The sequence below is a fragment of the Camelus bactrianus genome, chromosome 3 (genome assembly GCF_048773025.1).
Source record: "Camelus bactrianus isolate YW-2024 breed Bactrian camel chromosome 3, ASM4877302v1, whole genome shotgun sequence".
Classification (NCBI taxonomy): domain Eukaryota; kingdom Metazoa; phylum Chordata; class Mammalia; order Artiodactyla; family Camelidae; genus Camelus; species Camelus bactrianus.
This window is the reverse complement of record NC_133541.1, coordinates 124,447,504-124,472,209: the sequence shown is the minus strand read 5'-3', so window position 1 is coordinate 124,472,209 and position 24,706 is coordinate 124,447,504. Positions and strand designations below refer to the sequence as shown.

Here is a 24,706-nt window from a genome sequence, read left to right as displayed (position 1 = left end):
ATTTTGATTCTGTTTTACTCAATAGAAAATTGTGTTCAAATGTATCTGTTCTAAGAGCATGATAGTTTCTATAACATAAATGTGAGATGAATTTTACCCCTTTAGGCATTCCATTCAAGTGTGTTCAAATTTAAATTTGTTTACCTCAGGATTAAATGAATAACAAGCGAAAGGAATTTAGTTTTTCCTCACTCACCACAGATGCCCTGCTGCTGCCTGGCAGAAATGTTTCAATTACTGACAGTCCTTCCCCAGATAAAACCAATGTCCAAGGCACTGGCTTCTCATCACACTTAGGCTTATGCCAAATATGTAAACTTGGTTGCAGATTTCTATTCTTAATGCTTCACGCTGTACACCTTTTAGCTGATTTTGTAGCTGTTACTGTGGGCCAAAGGGAAATGCAGTGATTGTTGAACAGAGCTTGGGAAGTCCCAAAATAACAAGAGATGATGTGACCATTGCAAAATCCACTGATTTAAAAGATAAATACAAAAATATTAGCACTAAACTTGTTTAAGATGTTGCCAACAGCATAAATGAAGAGGATGGGAATGATATGCTACTGCTGCTGTGCTGGCAAGTTTTATTGCCAAAGAAGGCTTTTAGAAGATTAACCAAGATGCTAATCTAGTGAAAATCAGGAGATGTGTGATGGTATCTGGTGATGTTGTAATTGGTGAACTTGGGAGGTAGTCTAAACCTGTGGCAACCCTTGAAGAAATTGCTCACTTTGTTGGGAGTTTTGCAAATGGAGACAAATGCTACATCATATCTGATGCAATAAAAAAGGTTAGAAGAAAGAGTGTCATCACAGTAAAGAATGGAAAAACATTTAATGATGAATTAGAAATTACTGAGGGAATGAATTTTATTTAGGTTATATTTCTCTATACTGTATTGATACATCAAAATGTCAGAAATGTGAATTACAAGATGCCTATGCTTTGTTGAATGAAAGAAAATTTCTTCTTTTCAGTTTATTATAGCTGCTCTTAACTTGCCTATGCTCACTGTAAGCCCTTGATCATAATTGCTAAAGATGTTGATGGAGAATGTCTAGATACACTTGTTTTGAGTAGGCTAAAAGTTGGTCTTCAAGTTAAAGCAGTTAAAGCTCTTGGTTTTGGTGACCAAGAAGCATATTAAATAGAAAGAAGCATATTAAAATCTTAGCTATTATTCTGATATTGCCGTGTTTGAAAAAGAAGGATTGACTCTAAATCTTGAAGTTGTTAAGCCTCTAGACTTAGGAGAAGTTGGGGAGGTCATTGTGACCAAAGATGATGCCATGCTCTTGAAAGAAAAAGGTGACAAAGTTCAAACTGCAAAACATATTTAAGAGATCATTGAGCTATTATATATTACAACCAGTAAATGTGAAAAGATAAAGTGAAATTATCATCTGACAGAACTCAGGTGGAGTAATTTTGCTGAAAGTTGGTTGAGACAGATGGTGTTGAAGTGAATAAAAAGAGTTACAGGTGCTCTCAGTGTTATATGAGCTGCTGTTGAGGAACGCATTGTTCTGGAAGGTGTTTGTGCTCTGCTTCAGTGCATTCCAGCCTTGGACTCAATAACTCAAGCTAAAGCAGATCAAAAATTGATATGGAAATTATTAAAAGAACACTCAAAATTCCTGCAATGACCATTACTAAGAATTCAGATATTGAAGGATCAGTGATAGCTGAGAAAATTAGGCAAAGCTCCTCAGGAGTTGGTTACAGCAGTACACTTGTAGATTATGTGAATTTGATGATAAAGGAATCAAAGATCCAATGAAGGTTGTAAGAATTAATTTATTGGATGATGCTGGAGAGGCCTCCTGGTTAATTATAGCGGAAGATGTAGTCACAGGAAGTTCTAAAGAGAAGGACCCTCTAATGGGTAGAATGATGAAATGGGAGTTGGTATGGGAGGTAGCATGTTATATTTCTGAAATAGTGCTTAACCATTGTTACTGAGTTGTGAAGGAAGCTCAAGGCAGCGTTCCTCACCAATAACTTCAGAGAAGTCAGTTGAAGGAAATGAAGGAAGAAAAGGTGGCTTATTGTATAAGGAAATAACTATAACCATCAGTTACTAGTTTCAGTGGAAAACATATAATGGTTTACTGCTGCCACTGCCCATGCCTACAGATAATTTATCTTGTTTTTCGTATGTGAAAGACAAAAGAGTAAAAAGACATTTGTACATTCCCAGTAACAGTGCAAGAGCCATGTCCCAGTGAACTGCCTTCAACCTAAATCACTGAGGAATTTTTATTACTATTCTGTTAAAACTAGAATTTTAGTACCTGTCAACATCAGATAGGAAGTTAGGAAGCAGTCTTACTGTGGGGAATAAAAATAATTGTGTACAATGCAGAGAAATAGTTAATTATGTGACAACCTTTCTGTAATAAAAACTGTTTAAAGTTAAAAAGATAAAATTAGTTTTATTTGTGACAAAAAATCATACTAAATTTTGGCATAACCATAAATATTTCTACAATAAATGTGACTTTTATTAGGAAATGAAGTAAGTATTCCTGATAATTAAAATTATGGACAACATGGAAATAGTTACAATATATTTCGGTAGGTAAAAAACTGGTAAATTATTTCTATGCATGGTAATTGTTTCTAGCAAATAATATGTTGCTCATATCGATTACTAATGTGAAATATAGAAGTCTTTTTCTCATATTTAGACAGAAAACTTCATGAAGAAATGAAGCTACATATACACAATCTTCAGTACAATTAATCTACATATACTAAAAATGTGAAACTCTACATTAACCATTTTAATACTTTTAATACCTTAGGGCCATTTAATCCCTATTATGCCAGTGGGAAAATTAAAATGCAATGTTATCAATTATAGAAGAATTCAGTTTCTTTTGACTGAAGGACCACATTTCTGCCACAGGTCTTTATTCTTTTTAATCAATTTTAGTATAGTATAATTTTTCCTACAATAACTATTTCAGAAGCATAGTATCAGGGAAAGCAGTACTCCAGAGTTAAAGAAGATATAGTCTTTACCTTCCATCTTGAGAAAATAAGAAATGTATACAGAAAAGTTTAATGATAGTTTACTAAATGCTATATGTGAAGAAACTATAATGAGAACATAAGGAAGGGAAAGACTGAATCTGACTGAAGGTTGGGAATTGGATTATTCTGCTCTCTTTTGGTGAATTCAAATTATTTTAAAGAAAAAAATACTTTTGGCTCATATAACTAGAAAGATAAAAGAAGCAGAATAAGTCTAGACAAGGATGGATCAAGAAATGTAAAATAGTGAAGACTATCTCAGCTCAGATTTATTGCCTTATTGTCAAGCAGCTTATTGCCAGGTAACTGGAAAAGTGTATCTCGAAGCTTGCTATCTCAGAGTTTTGTTATGGTCGAAAAATCCACAGTATAAAAAGCATGTGTATAAGAAAATATGGAAAACACTTAAGCAGTAGTTGCAAATTAAAGAACTGGTATGTATATAGTCAGATGGGCAGTCTGACAGGGTTAAGTTATTGAAGTTGGCTAAGTTGAATTCTGGAGTCAGTCGGCATTGGTTTACATTTTACATTTGTGTTCCTAGCTACTTTATCTTCGGTGAATATCTTAGCCTCTCTCAGTCTGATTCTCCACGCCTTAGCAAGGACAGGTCTTGTCAAATAATAAAGGGTCAGATACTCTATATGAATGTTATTGTCATGATCATTTATTATAGAGACATTGCTTGAGGAAATAGGTCTTTTACTTTGAAGGATTGCAGAGGTGGAAATTAGAATCCAAGAGGAGAGATTAACTTTATTTCCATAAAGATACACAATAAGCTGTAAAACACTTTATTTCCATAAACTTTCCATTGACATTCACCCTCATGTCTACCTAACCACCAGCGTTTGAATCCCATACATGTCAGTGCATCATTCCACTCAGCACATATGCATGAGGTTATTTCAGTCCAATCTAAAAAATATATTTTGAACACACCTCTATTTGCTATTCAAGAGACTTGTTTACATTCAATATTTCCAGTTTTCCTCCTTCCACTGTGTTTTAATCCCACTATAACATTATTGTAATGTCTTATGCTCATGTATAATCTATAATATCTTAAACCTTTGGTAGTGGAAATTTGAGGGTATGAGTATATTCAGCTTTGTTAAATATTGCCAAATAGTTCTTCAAAGTAGTTTTGACAATTTACATTTCAATATTAGTGGATTATGGATTCTAATATTCTATATCCATGACTGCATGTGATACTGTTAAATGTTTTTTTGTTTTTTTTGTGTGTGATGTTTGTTGTTTGTATGTGTGTTTATATAGGTGTGTTTATTTTTGATCACAATAATAGAATGATAATGCATAATTTTGAGGTTTTGCTGATTACTAGTGTAATTGAAAATAATGTTATATAGTTAGTGTATTGATTTTTATTTTACTTTTATTGTTTTTATTGAATTATATAAAATACCTTCTTATGTTTTGGATATTAATTGTTGGTTACATGCACTCAAACATGTTTTCTGTCTGTAACATGTTTTTTCTATCACACTTTTTGATACAAAGACGATTTTTATATAAAGATATCAAATATATTATTTTCCCATGATGTCTTATTTAAGAAGCCATCTCTCCAGTGAGGTCATAAAGTTATTCTTATACGAATGCTTCTAAAGCTTTTCAACTTTTAACTTACGTATTAAATATTTTAATCCATCTAATGCTGATTTTAATGTGGAATTTAGTTTACATTCCCTTTTGTCCAGTTAAGTAATTTTTGAGAAACTGTTTATTGACTAGTCCATCCTTTCTCCATTAAACAGGAGTGTGACTTCGGTCATATATCCAGTGCCAATTTATTTTTCCACTCTATTTTATCCTGTTGACTTATTTTTTTATACCTGGACCAACTCTACGTGGTCTGATACATTACAATTTTAACTAGCAATAAATGATCCAGTGTGAAGGAAAAAAACATCTTTTAAAGACTGAAGAATAAATAGAGCTACAGAGAACTTTTAGAAAATACCAGATGTACCAAAATATGTGTGACAGGCATCTGAGAGGACTGGGAAAAAAGGAGTAGAAAAATAATGTGATAAAAATGATTAAAATTTCCCAAATTTTATGAAAAACATTAGTCTGCATATCCAAGAAGCTTGATAAATTCTAAACAGGATAAATACAAAGAATCCACACCTAGAAATTTATGGTCAAACTGTTGAAAGCCAAAAGTGAAAATTTTAAATGCAGCAAGAGAAAAATGGTTCATACACAGGAAATCAGTACTATTGAAGGCTGTTTTATATTAGAAATAATGGCAGGCAAAAGGCTGTGGAAGAATGTACTCACATTATAGAAAGAAAAAAAAAGGTCTTCCTAATTTCTGGATATGGTGGATATGTTTGTTACGTTGATTGGGGTGATGGTTTCATGTATGTTTCAAAATCATCAAATTGTATACTTTAAATATATGCAGGTCCTTGTGTATCAATAATATATCGATAAGGCTGTTAAAAGAATACTTCCCATATGAAAGTGAAATAAAGACCAGATAAACAAAAATTGTGAAAATTTGTTGCTAACAGACCCACCTTACAAGAAATACTAAAAATACCTTAGGTTGAAATGAAGTAATATCATGCCATGTTATAAAGAACAACAGAAATGTTAAATATGTAGATTACTTATGTCTAGGGGAGGTTGTCTAAGTCTGGTAGTAGAAGATGAAAATAATTTTTAATTGAGGTATAGTTAATTTACAATATAAGTTTCAGGTATACAAAATAGTGATTCACAATTTTTGAAGGTTATATTCCCTTTATAGTTATTATAAATTATTGGCTATATTCCCTTTGCTGTACATTATATCTTTGTAGCTTATTTATCTTACACATAGTTCATATCACTTAATCCTCTACTCCTGTCTTGTCCCTCTTCCCACTGGTGACAACTTATTCATTCTCTATATCTGAGACTCTGTTTCTCTTACACTATGTTCATGGTTTGTTTTATTTTTAGATTCTGTATGTAAGTGTTAATATACAGTATTTTTTTCCGACTTATTTAAGCATAATACCCTCCACATCCATCTATTGTTGTTGCAAATGGAAAACTTCATTCTTTTTTGTGGCTGAGTAGTAGTCCATGTCATATATGTATGTAACTGTGTGTGTGTGTGTGTGTATACTACACATATACCACTACTTCTTTATCCATTCATCTGCTGATAGACACGTAGGTTGCTTCCATATCTTAGCTATTGTAAGTAATGCTGCTATGAACATTAAGGTGCATACATCTTTTTGGATTAATGTTTTCATTTTCTTCAGATACATAGCCATGAGTGGAATTGTTGGATCATATTGTAGTTCCATTTTTGCTTTTTTAGAGTAACTTCCATACTGTTTTCCACAGTGGCTGCACCGATTTACATTCCCATCAACAGTGTACAAAAGTTTAAGAAGGGAGTAATTTTGAATGAACATGAAGGCAACTCTCTGGGGTGATGGTAATAATTTAAAATTAGATTGTTGTGAATTGCACACCCATATAAATTTTCTAAAATCATTGAATTGTATACTTAAATGGGTGATAAATGTTATGATATTAAATTCTACCTAAATCAGTTTAAAAAAAATCAGTGTAATCTATCATATTTAACAGAATAAATAAGCAAAACCAAGTGATCATACTACTGTATGTTTAAAAGCATTTGAAATAACTCAGTATGCATTAATGATAAAATTTCTCAGCATTTTAAGGAGAGAAGGAAACATCCTTAACCTGACAGTATCGACAAACTCACTGTTGGCCTCATATTTAGAGAAAGTTTAGATGATTTCTTTGTGATTAGAAACAAGTCATGGATATCTGTTTCATTCTCCCCATCTAAGATTTCACTGGAAGTCATAGACAATGCAGTAAGCAAGAAAAATAAATAAAGTGCATACGGATTTGAAAAAAAATTGTTTATAATCACAAAAGAAATGGTTATTTACATAGAAAATGCCAAGGGCTGTACCTAAAAGATTCTAGGAATAAAAAGAAAATTGACCAAGATAACAATATACAAGATCAATATACAAAATTGATTATTTTTCTTCTATTAACTAACAATGACCAATTAAAAGCTGAAATAAAAATTACCTTTAAACTGCTCCCAGAATTAGCAACTTTGGGTCCAAAGTCTAATGTAGTATGTGAAGGATTTGTATGTTGAAAACTACACAGAACTGATAAAAGAAAAAGAATATATAAATAAGTGGAGAGATAAACCATATTCATGGATTTGAAGACTCAGTATAATTAAGATTTTAGTTCCCTCAAATTGTCCTATAAATTTAAGAAATCTCAGTCAAGTTCCAGCAGGAGTTTTTGGGATATCTCTATGTTGGGTCTATCTTGCTTATGGAATGCAAAGTTACTGGATTAGGCAAAATGATTTTGAAAAAGAACAAAGCTGCAAGTCTCTATCTGGTTTTAAGTAAACTACATTAAGCTACAGTAATTAAACTACTATAATCTTTGTGAAAGGATAGACATACAGATGTGTAAAATAGAATACAGAAATAGATGCACATAAACATAGTCAATTGATTTTGACAAAGGTACTTCAATGGAAAAAGAATATCTTTGCAATAAACAAAGACTATAACAACTGAATATCAATAAGCAAAAAGCAAAAGTTGATCTTGCCTTTGCAAAGGAGGAAAAATCTTTTCATCTACCTATCTTAGGTTATCCAGTAGTGGCCCTGTAAAGGAGACTGGCCAGAAAAACAGGTTAATGAGAGAAAAACAAACAAGTTTAATAACATGTGCATAGCACTTACAAATGGGAGTACTCAGAGATGAGTAACTCAAATTGGTAAGAACTTGGGTTTATATATCATCTTAGGCTAAAACAAAGGAAAAGGAATTTGGGGTTTCTGGGCAGGGAAAGCAAGTTATGGAAAAAAATAGTAAACATGGGTTGTTTAGTAAGGTTTGCTTTGCAGCTTTAAGTCAATGTTTTCTCCATTAATAAGAATTGTTAAGAGTCTTCCTCTTCCTGGTAGACATTTCTAAAGAAATGGAAATTTACTTTATAAATGTAAATTTCCTTAAAAAAGGAGAACTTGTGCTCAGATTTTAGAGCTTTTCCTGTGTCTCTTGGTTCTCAGTGGCCTTTGGCTCAAAATAATCCCAAAGTCAAGGAGGCATATGTTGGGGTAGGATAGTCTGGTAAATCTCATTTTATACTTTATACAAAAATTAATTCAAAATGAGTAGTAAATCTAAATGTAAGAGTAAAACTAATATTTTTAGACAAAAACTGAAAAGAAAAATTTCAGGGCCACAGATTAACTCAACTGTTCTTTGTTAAATCATCAAAAGCATGGTTCATAAAAGAAAATCTTGATAATTAGGCTTCATCAAATTTTTAAAAATTGCTCTGAGAAAAATAACTGTTAAGAGAGTAAAGATGCAAACTAAAGATAGAAGAAACTATTTTTCTCCATATCTGTTGAAAGACAATGTTAAAGTATTTGAATGAATTTGAATATTTGAATGATAGTTTATCACTGAAGATATACCAATGGCAAATATGCACAATAAAAGATGCTCAACATCATTAGGCATTGGAAAACTAAAATAAAACCCCAGTGAGAAACCACTGCACATCTATTAAAGTGAATACATATTTTTAAAATGACAATAGTAAGTGCTGAGGACCTGAGCAGGTGTAAATTATGCACTGCTGGAGGGAATGTAAAACAATATTTCTTATAAATTAAACATACTCTTACCATATGACCCAGCAGTTCCATTCTTAGTTATATATTCAGAGAAATAAATACTGCTGTTGACAAAATAGCCTGCATGTGACTGTTTGTAGCAGAATAATTTATAGTTGTTGAAATCTAGAAACAGATGTCCTACGGGGTGTACATTCATACAATGGCACACTACTCAGCAATAAAAGAACTTGCAGCAATGCAGAGGAGTCTCAAATGTATTGTGTCCTGAAAGAATTAAAATTCGAGATTACTGTCATACTGTATGATTTCATGTGCGTGACCTTCTAGAAAACTAAAAACAATTAGTAGTAGCCATGGGTTGAGACGTGGAGAGCATTTGAGTAAAATCGGAGTTTTTTTTTGTTTTGTTTTGTTTTTCAGTTAGGAAACTTCTGTATCCTAGTCATGGTTGTGATTACATGACTTTATGAATTTCTCACAGTTCACTGACTAGAACCATCATTTAATCACTTCTTTATATATAGCTGATGTAACTAAATTATTCTTAGTTATTCCAAAAATTTGTAATTACGCTGATCAGAGTCTCAGGCAATAAGCCAGATTGATTATGTAGATAGGGGATCATTACCTAGAAGCTTGTCCAGAAGCAGAAAAGATATGCTCCAAGTAGGTCACAGGTGTGGCAAACATAAGTGATAGGTTCATCAACCTGGAACTGACTGGCTGATGGGAGTCAATCCAGAATGGCTAAACAAACACAGGGACTTGGATTTAAATGTCAACACAGTTGACTAAAATATTTCAAGTTTAAGAAGGCACAGAGGAGATTCCAAGAGTGAAAAACTTAGGATGAGCAATAGATAAGAAAAAGGAGCATAGCAGAAAAAGAGGAGATGAAGAGTATATTCATACAATTCTATACCAAATTTGTTTGAGTGTGTCAGTGTTGCATTTGTCTTATATATCTCCAGGTTCTTCGATTGAGAATCCTAAAGATTATCATCAGATCTCTAATACTCACTGTATCTGTGCCTTCCTTGTCTGTAATGAGTTGGTAGAGTGGCACTAAGAGTTCTATGCTTCTATGCCACCAACAGGAGCAATATTAATCTTTCTCAGCTGTGTGCTGCAAAAAGTAAAATTTCAAAATGTGTAACTCTATTTCAGTTTGCAAGGAGAGCAGTATGTTTGCAGATTTGTACTTGTTTCTGTTTTTGTTTACATAATTTGGGAATCTTTGAAAAAATGATTATAAAAGAACACTTTTAAGTGTTTTTAAGTAGAATAAAAAATTTAGGTAAGCTTGTGACCTGAATTTATTTATTTATTTTTTACTTACTTTCTGGGATATTAAATACTTCTCCCAGTTTAATATAATAACATTTCTTAAGTATATTTAAAGATCAAACCAGATTACAGAATGCTTTTTAAAATGTGCATTGACATTTTTACCAAATGATGGCATGACAAAGGATATTGAATGCTTTTAAAAACATTAATTTCAAAGACACAAGTGCCTGGATTCATTAAGATATTATTTGGTATCAATTTAAGTTAACATATATTTAATCTTTAAGGCAGTCTTTTTTTAATCACATTTAGAATTAAAGGAAATGCTCACAAAATATGAAATATACTGTAGTTGATCAAGAAAAATCATTAAAATATTTATGTAAATGATTAGTTTAAAATATTAAAGCATAGACTTGCAATTATCTCATTTGGTGACAAACCACATCTGGTTTATTTTTATCTGCTTTGATCACTTACTGTAATTGGTGATAATATTGATTTTAATTAAACAGACCATTTCAAAATTTTATGTATACAGTTATAATTTCTCTAATAAAAATCATAACCTTATATAGTTCATACTTATGAAAGGATTTTCTTAATGTTATAATAATTTTAAAACACATGCAATCCACCATTAAAAAAACAGCATTTTTCTCAAGCATTTCACAATCCAGCTAAGAGCACAAAGCTAGGTCTTTACTAATTTGAACATTACTAGAATGAAAACATTTATTCAGATATGAATAAATGAAACTCAGGATGATTATTTTAGGATATACAATAGCGATGTAATAATTTACAGTAGAGATGAAATGCTTATGAAGCTGTCGGTTCGTTATTCTATCAGAGATTGAAAGGGTAATGGCTGTTGAAATTCCTTCTACATGTCATTATATTCTAACTGCAGATATTTAAAACCGTTTACAGTCTGTTGACTCCATTGGTTCATTCACTAAATTCATTCTAAGCTCTTCAGCTTACAGAAGTAATTCCTTTGTATGTGCCCATGCAAAGTTCTAGGTTCTTTTCTGTGTTGTTCTCTTACGTTTTTTATTGGGCTTGACCCCCATCCTTCTATCCCAAAATACAGTTAATCAGTGGGTACCAAATAGAAGAAGTAAATAGGGAACACTTTGTGGATCTTTATTGTAGTAAAGCAAATGTTTAGAATAAAAGAAAAGTAGAAAAGAGCAGAATTGAAAAGACAAGTATCAATGTTACTAGGAAACTGAAGTTTCCACAGTCTGATTTTGCTGATTTGTAGACAACAACAGTTTTGAAGCAAAATATTTATTAAAGAAATGCAGTTGGAGAGTAATTCTGTAAACTACATCTAAAACTAGCTGTCTTTAAGCCAGACATCTCTGTAGTCGTGTCATGTTCTAATAAAAATGAAAAGTAAATGCTTCTTTTAGAACATTCCTATTAAGTAACTGAGCCTCATTGTTCTCCATAATCTTATATCCTTCCACTTCACACATTTTATGTTAATGTCTATTCTCTATAAGGATATAAGTATGAAACCCTTGCAAAATATTATCATCAGTTCATTGAAAGGAACATGTTCATGCATGAGCTGTGAGAAAAGTCATTTTCTTCCCTTATAATCTTAGCTCTTGCTTACAGTTAAAATGGCAATAATTTTAGTTACCCTGTAATTAATATTTCACATTACATAATCCTCTCACTTTTTTTCTAACAGCATTGTATATAAAGTGTTAATAAATGCTCCTTTTCCAGATTAAGGTAGAAAAGGATCAGAGGGATTACATGGCATTTCTAAGGTCACACAGCTATATTTCAGTAACTCTGACTTTCTAAGACTGAACAATAGGATGAAGAATCTATACTAAAATGATAAACACTACATCAAATGTAACCTCACTAAAGCTTTGTTAAAATTATTCTTTCCTATGACTATATAATTCACCTTTTATGGGGTAGTTTTTTTTTAATTTTTTATTGATTTATAATCATTTTACAATGTTGTGTCAAATTCCAGTGTTCAGCACAATTTTTCAGTTATTCATGAACATATACATACTCATTGTCACATTTTTTTCTCTGTGAGTTATCATAAAATTTTGTGTATATTTCCCTGTGCTATACAGTGTAGTCTATTCTACAATTTTGAAATCCCAGTCTATCCCTTCCCACCCTCCACACCCCTGGTAACCGCAAGTCTGTATTCTCTGTATGTGAGTCTATTTCTGTCCTTTATTTATACTTTGTTTTTGTTTGTTTGTTTTTGTTTGTTTTTTAGATTCCACATATGAGCGATCTCATATGGTATTTTTCTTTCTCTTTCTGGCTTACTTCACTTAGAATGACATTCTCCAGGAGCATACATGTTGCTGCAAATGGCATTATGTTGTCGGTTTTTATAGCTGAGCTGTATTCCATTGTATAAATATACCACCTCTTCTTTATCCAGTCACCTGTTGATGGACATTTAGGCTGTTTCCATGTTTTGGCTATTGTAAATAGTGCTGCTATGAACATTGTGGTGCAGGTGTCATTCTGAAGTAGATTTCCTTCTGGATACAAGCCCAGGAGTGGGATTCCTGGGTCATATGGTAAGTCTATTCCCAGTCTTTTGAGGAATCTCCACACTGTTTTCCATAGTGGCTGCACCAAACTGCATTCCCACCAGCAGTGTAGGAGGGTTCCCCTTTCTCCACAGCCTCTCCAGCATTTGTCATTTGTGGATTTTTGAATGACGGCCATTCTGACTGGTGTGAGGTGATACCTCATTGTAGTTTTGATTTGCATTTCTCTGATAATTAGTGATATTGAGCATTTTTTCATGTGATTTTTGATCATTTGTATGTCTTCCTTGGAGAATTGCTTGTTTAGGTCTTCTGCCCATTTTTGGATTGGGTTGTTTACTTTTTTCTTATTGAGTCGTATGAGCCGCTTATGTATTCTGGAGATCAAGCCTTTGTTGGTTTCACTTGCAAAAATTTTCTCCCATTCCGTAGGTTTTCTTCTTGTTTTATTTCTGGTTTCCAATGCTGTGCAGAAACTTGTAAGTTTCATTAGGTCCCAATTGTTTATTCTTGCTTTTATTTCTTCTAGGAGAAAATTTTTGAAATGTATGTCAGATAATGTTTTGCCTATGTTTTCCTCTAGGAGGTTTATTGTATCTTGTCTTATGTTTAAGTCTTTAACCCATTTTGAGTTGATTTTTGTATATGGTGTAAGGGAGTGTTCTAGCTTCATTGTTTTACATGCTGCTGTCCAGTTTTCCGAACACCATTTGCTGAAGAGACTGTCTTTATTCCAATGTATATTCTTGCCTCCTTTGTCAAAGATGAGTTGACCAAAAATTTGTGGGTTCATTTCTGGGCTCTCTATTCTTTTCCATTGGTCTATATGTCTGTTTTGGTACCAATACCATGCTGTCTTGATGACTGTAGCTCTATAGTATTGTCTGAAGTCTGGGAGAGTTATTCCTCCAGCCTCTTTCTTTCTCTTCAGTAATGCTTTGGCAATTCTAGGTCTTTGATGGTTCCATATGAATTTTACTGTGATTTTTTCTAGTTCTGTGAAATATGTCCTGTGTAATTGGATAGGGATTGCATTAAATCTGTAGATTGCCTTGGGCAGTGTGACCATTTTAACAATATTGATTCTTCCAATCCAAGAGCATGGAATATCTTTCCATTTTTTAAAGTCTTCTTTAATTTCCTTCATCAATGGTTTATAGTTTTCTGTGTATAATTCTTTCACCTCCTGGTTAGATTTATTCCCAGATATTTTATTACTTTGGGTGCTATTTTAAAGGGGATTGTTTCTTTACTTTCTTCTTCTATTGATTTATCGTTAGTGTAAAGAAATGCAACTGATTTTTGAACGTTAATTTTGTAGCCTACTGCCTTGCTGAATTCTTCAATCAGCTCTAGTAGCTTTTGTGTACCTTTTAGGGTTTTCTATATATAGTAACATGTCATTGGCATATAATGACACTTTTACCTCTTCTTTTCCAATTTGGATCCCTTTTATTTCTTTCTCTTGCCTGACTGCTGTGTCTAGGACTTCCAGGACTATGTTGAATAGGAGTGGTGATAGTGGGCATCCTTGTCTTGTCCCAGATTTTAGTGGGAAGCTTTTGAGTTTTTCACCATTGAGTGCTGTGCTGGCTGTAGGTTTGTCATATATAGCTTTTATTATGTTGAGACATGTTCCCTCTATACCCACTTTGGCGAGAGTTTTTATCATAAATGGGTGTTGAATTTTATCAAATGCTTTTTCTGCATCGATTGAGATGATCATGTGGTTTTTGTCCTTTCTCTTGTTGATGTGATGTATTACACTGATTGATTTGCGTATGTTGAACCAGCCTTGTGTCCCTGGGATGAACCCCAGTTGGTCATGATGTATAATCTTTTTTATGTGTTGTTGGATTCTATTTGCTAAAATTTTGGTGAGGATTTTGGCGTTTATGTTCATCAGTGATATTGGCCTATAATTCTCTTTTTTTGTAGTGTCTTTGCCTGGTTTTGGTATCAGGGTGATGGTGGCTTCATAGAATGAGTTTGGGAGTATTCCCTCCTTTTCAATCGTCTGGAAGAGTTTGAGAAGGACTGGTATGAGTTCTTCTTTGTATGTTTGGTAGAATTCCCCGGTGAAGCCGTCTGGTCCTGGACTTTTATTTGTAGGGAAGTTTTTAATTGCTATTTCTATTTCCTTTCTAGTGATTGGATTGTTCAAGTGTTCAGATTCTTCTTGATTCAGTTTTGGTGGACAGTATGTTTCCAGAAACTTGTCCATCTCCTCTAGTTTATCCAGTTTGGTTCCATATAGTTTTTCATAATATTTTCGTATGATATTCTGTATTTCTATTTTGTTTGTTGTAATTTCTCCGTTTTCCTTTCTTATTTTGCTAATTTGTGTTCTCCCTTTTTTCTTCTTTGTGAGTTTGGCCAGAGGTTTGTCGACTTTATTTACTTTTTCAAAAAACCAGCTTTTGGTTTGGTTGATTTTTTCTATGGTCTTGTTAATCTCTATTGTATTTAATTCCTCTCTGATCTTTATTATTTCCTTCCTTCTACTGCTTTTTGGGGCTTTTTGTTCTTCTTTTTCTAATTCATTCAGGTGGTGGGTTAAATTGTTTATTTGAGATTGTTCTTCTTTTTTTGAGGAAGGCCTGTATTGCTATAAACTTCCCTCTTAGCACTGCCTTTGCTGTGTCCCATAGGTTTTGAGTGGTTGTGCTTTCTTTATCATTTGTCTCAATGTATTTTTTAATTTCAGCTTTTATTTCCTCATTGATCCATTGTTTTTTCAATAACATATTGTTTAATCTCCATGCTTTCCTTTTTTTCTCCTTTGTTTCTCTTTTGTTGATTTCCAGTTTCATGGCATTGTGGTCAGTAAAGATGCTTGAGATAATTTCTATCTTCTTAAAATTGTTGAGGTTTCTTTTGTGCCCAAGTACTTGATCGATCCTGGAAAATGTTCCATGTGCACTTGAAAAGAATATATATCCTATTTTTGGGGGGTGTAATGCTCTGAAAATACCCACCAAATCTAGTTTTTCTATTGTAGTATTTAATTTCTCTATTGCCTTGTTTATTTTCTGTCTGGAAGATCTGTCTAGTGATGTTAATGCAGTGTTAAAATCTCCAACTATGATTGTATTCCCATCATTAGCCCCCTTTATCTCTGTTAGTAATTCTTGTATGTACTTAGGTGCTCCTATATTGGGTGCATATATGTTAATGAGTGTAATATCCTCATCTTGTATCACTCCTTTAATCATTATAAAGTAGGATCATTTCTTTATCCTTGACTATATCCATCTTCATTATGGTATGTCTTGGTGTGGGTCTGTTTGGGTTCTTCCTGTTTGGGACCCTCTGAGCCTCCTGTACTTGGATATGTGATTCCTTCTTTAGGTTTGGGAAGTTTTCAGTCATGACTTTTTCAACGACCTTTTCAATTCCCTTTGTTGTTTCTTCCCCTTCTGGAACCCCTATTATATGTAGATTGGCATGCTTTATATTACCCCATAGGTCCCTAATATTGTTTTCATTGTTTTTTATTTGTTTTTCTCTCAGCTGTTCTGATTGGGTGCTTTCTGTTGTCCTGTCTTCTAGGTCACTTATTTGTTTCTCTGTGTTATCTAGCCTGCTTTGTACACCCTTTAGGTCAACTCTCAACTCAGCAAATGAGTTTACTAATTCTACTTGGTTCTTCTTTATAGCTTCTATTTCATTTTTGACATATTTTATATCTCTAAACACTATTTCTTTTTGTTCCTTTTTCAAAATCTTGATCTAGTAGGCCATCAATTTCTATTTCCTTGATTGTGCTTTCTGGGGATTTTTCTTGAACTTTTAATTGGGAGTGGCTCTTCTGCTTCTTCATATTGCTCATATCTCTCTGGCACTGTGGCTTAAGAAGTATCAGTTATCTAGTTCTCCTGGAGACAGTGTATTCTTAATGATTTTATCTAGAGGTCTTTGTGTCTTTGCCCTGTTTTGTGAACTCAGCTTGCTGTTTCCAGAGGCCCTCTGTTGGCACCCTTGTCTGTGCTGCTCCCAGTGGCTGTTGGCTTGCAGATCATATCCCCTCCTAACACTGGGTCAGGAGATGAGCTCTTTCCCAGTGGGCAGGTGGGTCACTCCCCCTCCCAATGCTGCAGTCAGATGCTGTGCTCGGGGTTTGGGGGGCAGGTGGGTGGATTGCACCCTCTCCCAGCACCGTGGCCAAGTGCTGCATGCGTTCCTGCCAGGAAGGGAGGTGGCTGCCCACCCTCTTGTGGCGCTGGTTGCTCCACTGCACTTTGCAGCTGCCCACTCCACGTAGGACACTCTTAATGTGTTTGTCACAAGAACATTCATGATTTGACATTTGATCTCAGTCAGCATTGGAACATTTTCTACATTTACTAGACTTCCATAGTTTTAACCTGAAAAGAAAACAAATGAATGGGTGGCACCTTTCCAAATATGTTTCTAGTATTAAATGAGATTGGTTCTACCCTAATAATGAGCTGTATGAGTGTTCAGAAAGTTTAATGAAAACCAATTTTAAAAATTAATTCTATGTTAGAGTATTTTTACCTCTTCCCATGAATCATGAATGTCTTCATGACATCTAGAATGGTGATTATCTTCTTGATCCATGGGCTGCAGAATGAATGTTGTGTTAGTAGGCTTGAATACAATATTAATCTACTGTACATCTCCACCAGAGCTCTTGGGTGACCAGGTGCATTGTCAGTGAGCAGTAATATTTTAAAAGGAATCTTTTTTTTTCCTAAGTAGTAGATCTCAACAGTGGGCTTAAAATATTCAGGAAACTATGTTACAAAGAGATGTGTCATGCAGTCTTTGTTGTTCTGTTTAGAGAGCACAGGTGAATCCAGCAGATGTTTCTAGTCTCACAAAGATCCCTATGTCCCAAGCATAAGTCTTACTGAAGCATGCACCTCTATTTCTCCACCCTCAAGAACCATCAGGGAACAAATATGCCAAGAGATTATCAGTCTTAAAGGTGTCTTAGTGATAGAAAGATCAAGCACATCTCAGTGAAGCCTGTGTTGATAGAGAGCTTCATAATCAGATTTCCCATCACCACCCCTTGTGCTCTCAACACATTAATACTGAATAATGTCAATTCAGAAAACAAAGTAAAATTTTCTTTGTGGCCTGGAAAACAGGTGAGCTAGAAATTGAATTATATTTAAAAGAAAGAAAAAGAGAAAGGGAGAGAGAGAAAGAATAAAAGGAAGGAAGGGAGAGAGGAAGAAAAGTAGGAAGAAAGAAAAGGGAAGTTATATTTAATGAACATTAAGTTCAGAGATCTGAAAATCATCCTAATTACACAAGTGAGGTCTCTGCCTTGGAAATAGGATGATACTCAGATACAAAACATGGGGAACAAAATCCTCTCCAATAATTCAGACTAAATCTCTGCACCTGCAGGGAGAATTGGCAAGAATAGGGAGGTATGATACTCCTACAGGAGAGAGTGGATCATTGAGGACAATAATACAATGTATGCCACCTGTACCTAGAGATTCCCTAGGATCTATTCATATGAATTTCACAATATTCTATCATGATGGACATGAACACTGGAATAGTATTTTCCATAAAATTTTAGAACCATCCTAGTTTTGTATGAGCAAACATTTGTTAGATTTACATATTGTTTGAATTCTAAGGATGTGTTTTAAAAACATATTTCTTTACTAAATAAGAATGCTCCTTTTGGGTATTTCCAATCTTAGAATATAAATATTTATTATTATTTATCCAGGTGACATACTCAACTGAAGCTCACACACACAGAGTTTTAGGAACATAAATATAAACTTGTAAAAACTTCCTAAAAATGAAATAAAAAGAGATCACTTACCAAAATATTTTTAAAGTTTTAACAAATAAGTTCTACTGCAAAAATATGTATATTATATGAAATTAATAATAATAAGGTATATTGGGAGTATGCCTTAGAGACAGAAGTGAAATAATGTTTAAATGTGACTTTTCTCCTTTGACTGTCCATGGGATACCCAAGTTCATAAATTTCTTCTATGTTATTTGTAAAATTTAAAGTATGAAATACTATAGCTAATTTACATTGATTAAGAGAAAGGTAAGAATTCTTTTCACAAACCCTTGAAAAGTGACAGGAATAAGAGACAACTTTATAGGACAATATAAGATTAATTTTTAAATGAATATGGCAATTTACCTAAATTGATTGGGGTTGGACACAATTCTGCCACTATATGGAGAGTCACAGAAAATTTTAAGAAAAAAATTTCCATTTACATTAATGAAAACCCCCATTTTTCTTTTGTGAATGATGATTTAAACTCTATGTAATAATGTTAGAACCACTCAAAAACACTTTTAAGATAAAGACAATTTCTATTTAAATAATCCTAATATTTCTATTTAATGAAAAAGTATTCATGTGAAGTTGTATCAGACTATCTGTAGAGTTCATTAAAATAATTAGCAAGAGCAGATTAAACATAATGACATTTCCCCCACATAACAGTATCTTTATTTAGGAACTAGCCTGTTTAATGGGAAGCACACTTGTTTAAAATCATCTGCTGCTTCTTAGGAAAGTGAACCCTGGTAAATGATGACTGCAAGAGCCATGCTTTATAAATTGTGATACATAAGATTTTGAGGGGCAAGGGAAGAACTGGAGTAAACCTAATATGCTGTATGGTAAGGGTATGGAAAATTTGGGCAGAAGCAAGAGGAATCTAGGAACTAGAAGGAAAAATGAGACTGGAAAATGAAGACTGATCAAAGGCACTAATAACACCCAAACTCAACCACCACTCCTAGTCGGCAGTTAGACTTGGGAATAGAGGCATTTATAAAGTTGTATGCTCTGAGATGTGTTAAGCCTTCTCCTGTCTCCTTCATTAAATGTCTGGGAAATGTGGTATATACAATAGTGCTTAGAATATTAATAGTATTATAGTATTTCCATACCGTGGAAAGATGCTGAATTGATTACTGTGTCATGGTTAATATTGGATGACAGCACAGCCAACGTATGAAGAAGCCAGTTATCTGTTAGATGTGGATTCTAACATTCATCCATCCTTCCATCCATTTATCCACTTATTTAGAAATTAGTATGTGTGTTTATTCACATAGAAAATAATCATACATGATACCTATAATGAAGAAGCTAGTGTTCATATAGCACTTTAAAATTGCAAAGTATTTTCATATATTTAGTCCTCAGAATAATCTTATGAAGTAGACACTTGTATTACCTCATTTTATCAGAGTATTATGCATTATATCCAGGAGATAGAAAAATCAAGACTGAAATCCAGGTCTCTGAAAAACCAAATTCTTAAAAACCACTTAAAATAAAGAGCAGTATTTGAAAAATACATAAGCATTGATCACTGTTTAAATATTTCCCGTAGAGAATATTATACCCAGACATCTGTCATTCTGACCTTTAAAGAGGTACAGGAAATGTCATGTCTAGCCTAAATAGCATATCCAATATATGCTCAAGTGTTCAGCAAAATCTAAGCTCGGAACAAACAAGGACAATCTGTCAAACCAGCTGTTCCCAACATTTAATAACACACTCTCTTTCAGAAAAAAGAAGCTTGTCTCTGATACTGTTTTTCACACAGTGGTGATAAATGCCAATATGTCAATTCCTCACATATTAAAAGATTTCCACATATCTAACCTGACACAACATGTGGAGTCTCCACTCAACAGGCCAAACACAGCACTGCTAAGATGTTTTTGCTTATTTAATGTAATTAGAATCTGGATTTGTAGATTATTTGATTTTTTTTTTTTTTTTGCTAATGGGTCAAGCAGATAGAAAAAAAGTAGGATAAAATGCCATTAGAACTGTTTCATATTTTTATTTTCCCTAACTCCAAGTTGTTAATTTTTTTATAACATTGTTCTGTTAATTTAACCCAATGTTCAAAAATGCCAAAATTACACATGATAGGAAAATACTATTAAGTTACTCTCTATTAAGGTACCTCAAACCACTTTCTGCCTTGTTAGAGAAAAACATTAAAAAATGAAAATATGAAGAAGATATGACTATTTGATTATTGAATAAAAATTTAGGAAGTTATTACACCAGAAATGTAATTAAAATTGACTTTGGGAAAATTTATTTTATCAGCTATTAATATAAAGTTAGCCTAAAAAGAAACAAAAGAAAAAGTAGTTATCAAGAATAGGGCAGCATTTAATATCTTTAAAAACTTAACTTTTTTAAAGCAATCATGACAACCTAGGATTGTTCATTTTCTGACATGTGTGGATATAATATATAAAAACTAGCAAAACAGAAGGGGAAGAAAATGGAGTTCTGTTGGATCAAATTTGCTGTGTTTCCTGACTTGAAAAATGCAGTACATATTGGTGCCATTTCCTGAAATAAAGAAAACCGAGGCAAAATTAGGTTGTATACAATGTCTGAATCAAGTCTGAAGCACATAAGATGCATGTGAGATATGCTAGGTTGCAATAAAGAGGCAGGAGACTTAAATTTGAGTCTTTTTAGCATGAAGATATATGATCGATAGCTGTGGGGAAAAGGTAAAAGATGATGTTACCAGTTAAAGCCACAGGGTAGAAAGAAAAGGGATCTAGGTCTAAATTACATAACAGAAGTTTTGGGGAATATTGAATACAAAAGAATGAAAATTAGAGAATTAATGAGTTAAAATGGATAAAATTTATCTACCTATATTTCTATGACTTTGGATTTGAAGGGAAATGAGAAATGTGATGAAAAATATACACTGATATTTAATAAAGGAATTTTTTCTTTTAATTTGGGACATTTTTACTTAAGTTTGAGGTATTTGAGGATAGTGGTAGTAACAGTAACAAATCCTAGTACCAGGCATTGTGCTAAGTATTTTGCTTGTATCATGTCACTTAATCTGCATAACTTTATCAAATATGAGTGGAAATATTAAACTATAATTAGCTCAGTGTTTCAAAGGAGAAAGCTGAGGTTTCAGAAGTGGTAAGTGGGGAAGCTATGATTCAAATACAGGCCAGTTGACCTTAGAGCTACACATTTAACCACTCTGTGCTTTCATGTTTATAATCTGATGAGGATGACCCAATAGAGGAGGAAGTTTGATGATGCATAACAGGGAGTAGAAAAGGAAAGGAATGCACTTGAAAAAGTGAGGGCATAGGTAGAGAGATTGGCCATTGATAATGAAATATCATGTCTTCCAGGAATGAGATGCTAAGATAGGTGCATAATTAAGTAGATTTGTAGGTTGTACAGTATTCATATATGTTAATGTATGTATTTTTTAAAGAGTTATGAGGCAAGATACTGAACTGAAAAAAATCCTACTAAAAAACTCGTTAAAATTTACACATAGTTTTCATATGTATAGTGAGGTATTTTCAAAGGACATTTGAATACTTGATGACTAAAAGAGGGATAAAGAATGTGAAAACAAATATATGTATGTATATGCATGACTGGGGCATTGTGCTGTACATTCAGAAATTGATACATTGTGACTGACCGTACTTGAATCAAATAAATAAATAAATAAATAAATAAATAAAAAAAAAAAAGAAAGAGGGACAAAATGCATTTCAAGAATCAAGGAGATTTCTGAATCATTTGTATAGGAAAACATTTAGATGGGCCAATTGGTTGTGTGAAGTTAATACCAAAATCCTAATCAGAAATAGTGAGGTAATGAGACAAAGAGGAACTAAATGTTCCATATAAAGATGGGATTGCAGCCCTGAGGGTATCACTCAAACTAGAGGTATCTCTGAAAGAAGGGAAAACCTGTTTTTCTCTTCTAATTGAATCCTGGAAGAGGCTGAATACCTGATTTGGGGGTGATGAAAATAGTCTTTGGGGTTGACCTGGGACAAGGGAAGGGAAAGTGGAGGGTTGAATTCTTTCAACATTTTAAGCAGTCTGGAGAGAGATTGGCAAGAAGTCAAGCAAGGAAGAGTAAGAGCTTTCAGACATGCTGTTTCCAAATAGTTTAAAAAAGTTATTTATGAAAATAAAAATTGACCTAAGGGTCACCTTAACAATGATTGGCTGAGGTATAGAAGGACATCCAGAATGGATTTTTAGACCATATGAGCTCTCCCTTAGAATTCTTAAAAAAAGTAAACAAAGTAAATCAAAAAGAGAGAAAGAGAGAGAGAGAGAGGAAGGAAGGGAAAAAAAAATCCTTTGGATGGAAAGCCCAGTAGAAGAATGGAACTGCTGCAGTGTTGCTGGATAAGACCTTGAGCTTTCATGTTAGAGGAATGGATTGCATTGTGAAAGTTGGAGAACTTGAGGATATCTATGATTCAGTTTGGGATCTTCTCTACAGTGATTTTAAACTCTGGTGTACCATATAAGTATATGTTGGGCTAATCTCTATGTTTAATACTGAGGAGAGAATACATTTCAGTCTCACCATAACTGTCAGTTTTGTGTAAATATGAGCCATGGGGTAAAAACAGACCTTGGTCAGGCATTGCTGGCTATTGGGTTACCACCAGTGAAATACGAGGTCAGTTATTAAAATCATCCCAAGATTAACATTCTAGGTGGTTGCAATTTGCGAGTGGCAATTTAGGAAATAATAACCAAAGATCATAGCAATATGCTCTAATAAAATGCACCAAAAATACTAATTTCTGACTTTTTTTTTGAAGAAACTTATGACCTCTATAGGAATTTCAGATTGTATTGTAATATTCTAAGAATATCCATGTTGATTTTCTGTAAATTAATTCTTAATCAGATTTTCCTTCACTTCTAATGCAGCCTTTTCACTTTTCTCTGGAAATTCTCATATGTGATTAAGTTGAACAAATTGTAAAGAGAGGCTGATTATACTTCAGTCTGCACAGAGTACTTTTATATTTATAAAGCATTATCTTGTAAATAGTATAAAATTAATCTTATACCTTATAAAGTCTTTATTAGCTGAGTAAATTTATGTTCAAAAATGAAAAACAAAGTATTTCACTATAAAGAAACTAGGAAATGTCAAGATTGCCAATAGATAATGAAAGAAATTTTAAGTAATTTTCTATCAGTAAAACTACAAATCCTAGTAGGCAGCATATTACACTTACCAGGAAGTGGAAACTTTTCATGTTCTCTCTCTCAAGGTTTTTAATTGTTTTAGGAAATCCTTTTTCTAGTTAATTTGTGATTATGTCCATATGGATTTTTCTCTGTAAATTATTTAGGTTTTGTTTCTTTGTTTGTTTGTTTTGTAATTTCCTACTGCAGTAGGCAACTTCTTAATAGCTCCCAGTTACTGCCACCTCCTGGTGTTCAAACTATAGTACAATTTCCTAGCCTTGACTGTGTGTTTAACCTAATTCTTGTTTCTGGCAAATATACTAGAGAAAAAGTGATAGGATATCACTTCCAAGATTGGGTTGTAAAAGACCATGACATCCATTTTATTCACATTCTCTCTCTCTTGCTTTTGTTACTCATTCAGTCTGATGAAGCAGATTGCCATATTGTGAGATATGGCAGTCAAATGGGGAAGCAAATCTTCCTTCAATCTAATCTGGGAAAAATTCCATGCCCCTGGTGCAAACCTTGGTTGCAACCCTGTGAGATACCCTGAACCAGAGGACCCAGCTAAGCCTGGTCTAGATTTCTGACTCACATGATTGAATGATAAATGCTGTTGTTCTAAGCTGCTAAGTTTTGGGGTTAACTTTTATTAGGCAGTAGTATATAATTAATGAACTCATCTTATGCTTTATTCTGTTATATCTTGGATAATTTTAAATTAACCTTTTTTTAACCAGTGAAAATTTTCATATAATCAATTAATATTGCCATTTATCAACCAAAATGGCAACTATCTGAAATGGAAAAGTGAAAGACAAAAACAGAATTATTTCTCCTATTTATTTGGTTTATTAACATTATCCTTGAACTCCATTTCTATAGATTCTAGATATGAGCTGACTAGAATGCAGATGTCATTAGATTTATCTGCTTAAAAGAGTCTCAATGGATCAAATCAAAACCAAAAAAAATTATCAGAAGTTATGAGATATTTTGAATCCTCTTGTGATTTAAAAATGGAGTGAAAATTATGTTGGCTTGTAACTGAACACACGTTACGTATATTGGCTAGATAGAAGTCATACCGGTGAATGGT

General features: G+C 33.2%; 1 pseudogene; it reads left to right on the top strand.

Moving 5' to 3' along the window:
* Positions 1-225: 225 nt before the first annotated feature.
* Positions 226-1,939, top strand: LOC141575627 (60 kDa heat shock protein, mitochondrial pseudogene; annotated as a pseudogene).
* Positions 1,940-24,706: the final 22,767 nt, after the last annotated feature.